Genomic DNA, 2,709 nt, shown 5'->3' with positions numbered 1-2,709 from the left:
TAATAAATTAAAGGGAGCAATCATAAGTCTGAAATACTTCGAATTATATTAAATAAAATGTTCAAATCATAACATGGGAATTCATAAATTAAATTGGAAAAATAAATAAAAATAAAGAACCTGGGATTGAGAGTCACTCCTAAAACTAAGAGAAATCCTAAATCCTAATCCTAAGAGAGAAGAGAGAACCTCTCTCTCTAAAAACTTCATCTACTCCTAAAATTATGAATTATGAGAGCCTTCTATGAATGGGTGCAGTCCCCCACTTTATAGCCTCTAATCTGTGTTTTCTGAGCTGCAAAATGGGTCAGAAACAGTCCAGAATTCGCTGGTTTCGAATTTTGCCACGCTGGATTTCCGTCACTGCGATGCGGCCGCATGAATCACGCAGTCGCATCACCTAGCGTCAGGAAAACTATAACATATTATACATCAAATCGAAGCCCCGGACGTTAGCTTTCCAACGCAACTGGAACCGTGTCGTTTGAACCTCTGCAGCTAAAGTTATAGTCGTTTGAGTGCAGAGAGGTCAGGCTGGACAGCTTAGCATTTTCTCCAACTTCTTGCATTCCTTCCACTTTTGCATGCTTTCTTCCCATCCTCCAAGCCATTCCTGCCTTATAATATCTGAAAACACTTAACACACATATCAAGGCATCTAATGGTAATAAGAGAGGATTAATAATAAGCAAATATAAGATCAAAGAAGCATGTTTTCAATCAAAGCACATAATTAGGAAGGCAAATGTAAAACCATGCAAATAATATGAATAAGTGGGTAAAGAGTTGATGAAATCTACTCAATTGAGCACAAGATAAACCATAAAATAGTGGTTTATTAGGCATTAAGTTGATGCTTGCTCCCAAATCGCAGAGTCCCTTATCAAACATGGTTTCTCCGATGGCACAAGGAATGTAGAAACTCCCTGGGTCCTTTCTTTTTGTAGGCAACTCTGGTTGAATGAGGGCGCTGCACTCCTTGTTCATCACTATAGTTTGGCCTCCCTTGAGTGAGCTTTTCCTGGGAAACAGTTCCTTCATATACTTGATGTATGCAGGCATTTTTTGGATGGTCTTGATGAATGGTATGTTTACATGCAGAGATGCAAACAAGTCAAGAAATCTTGAGTATATTCTCTTCTCCACAGCACCATTGAGTAGTTGGGGAAAGGGTGCATAGAGTCTCAGCAGCTCCTGTTGTGAGATTTTTTGTTCTTGGTGATCTTTTTCCTTCTTCTCTGCTGAGGTATCTCCAAGTTGTTCTGGCGGCCTGTTTGGCTTGTCCTCAGTCTCCTTATCACTTGTAGTGACCATCTTGCAATCTTCCCATCTTACTTTCTTTGTTTCATCTCTCGGATTTTTCTCTGTGTCACTTGGGAATCCATCTGTAGATTTGGGAGTCTGCTCAGAGAGATACCCCACTTGAGATTCCAACCTCTTGATTGTGTGTCCCTGGTTCTTAAAATTTGCTCGCACTTCCTCCTTGAACACTTTATTGTCTTGAATCTCTTTGCATATGCCTTCAAGCAGGTTCTCAATCCTTGAGAGTCTGTCATCAGATGATGGTAGGTTGGGATTGGAGGTAGAAGGATGAGGAGTGTTATTTTGGTTTTGATATGGATGTGGAGAGGTGTTGTTATGGTGGTGTTGATATGTTCTCTGTGTGAATTGTTGGTGATCTGCATTGTTGTTGGGGTTGTGATGTCTCTGATCTTGGCTTTGATCTTGTTGATTCCTCCACCCAAAGTTTGGGTGGTTCCTCCATCCAGGGTTGTAGGTTTTGGAGTATGGATCATGGTTTTGCCTAGGTGAATTCCCTATGTAGTTGGCTTGCTCCTGCTCACTCTCTGCCTCTGCATTCACTCCTTCTTGGGTTGTTGATGAGGTGGTGATTGCTGCTACTTGGTTCCTCTCCATCTTCTTGGTGAGGTCAGCTAATTGCTTGGTAATGAGCTTGTTTTGGGCCAGCAGAGCATCTACATTGTTTAGCTCCATCACTCCTCTAGTGTTCCCTCTTTCGGAGGCATAGAAGTAGTCATTCTTTGCTACAGTTTCAATGACATCTATGGCCTCCTCAATGGTCTTCTTCTTGTTCAGAGATCCCCCGGATGAGTGGTCTACTGCTTTCTTTGATTCATAAGAAAGGCCTTCATAGAAAATGTGTAGCTACACCCATTCATTGAACATATCTGGTGGACACCTCCTTGTTAGGTCCTTAAACCTCTCCCATGCTTCATATAGAGTCTCACCATCCTGCTGCCTGAAAGTTTGAACCTTAGCTCTCAGCCTGTTGATTCTTTGAGGATGATAGAATCTGGCTAAAAATTTGTTCACCACATCTTCCCAGGTTGTCAAACTCTCCTTAGGGAAGGATTCCAGCCATTTAGATGCCTTATCCTTGAGTGAGAAAGGGAACAAAAGTAGTCTATAGGTGTCAGGATGAACACCATTAGACTTCACAGTATCGCATATCCTCAGGAAGGTGGTTAGATGTTGATTGGGGTCTTCTTGGACGCCTCCTCCGAATGAACAGTTGTTCTGAACAAGGGTGATGAGCTGTGGTTTTAGTTCAAAGTTGTTGGCATGTATGGTTGGCTTTTGAATGCTACTCCCACAGTTTCCTGTGTTTGGGTTGATGTAGGAGCCTAGAACTCTTCTCTCTTGCCCAGCATGATTTGCTAGACCTTCTCTGCCATGGTTGTGAGCCTC

The 2,709-nt window shown here is 42.1% G+C and overlaps 1 non-coding gene across 1 annotated transcript; it reads left to right on the top strand.

The window, feature by feature from the left end:
• The first annotated feature begins 2,182 nt into the window (after positions 1 to 2,182).
• Positions 2,183 to 2,289, top strand: LOC112724992 (small nucleolar RNA R71). Its single transcript, XR_003164126.1, has one exon. It is a non-coding gene; the product is annotated as a small nucleolar RNA R71 (small nucleolar RNA).
• Positions 2,290 to 2,709: the final 420 nt, after the last annotated feature.

Source organism: Arachis hypogaea, chromosome 11, assembly GCF_003086295.3.
Source record: "Arachis hypogaea cultivar Tifrunner chromosome 11, arahy.Tifrunner.gnm2.J5K5, whole genome shotgun sequence".
Classification (NCBI taxonomy): domain Eukaryota; kingdom Viridiplantae; phylum Streptophyta; class Magnoliopsida; order Fabales; family Fabaceae; genus Arachis; species Arachis hypogaea.
Note: the sequence above shows the minus strand (reverse complement) of the source record. Positions and strands in the feature narration are given on the sequence as shown.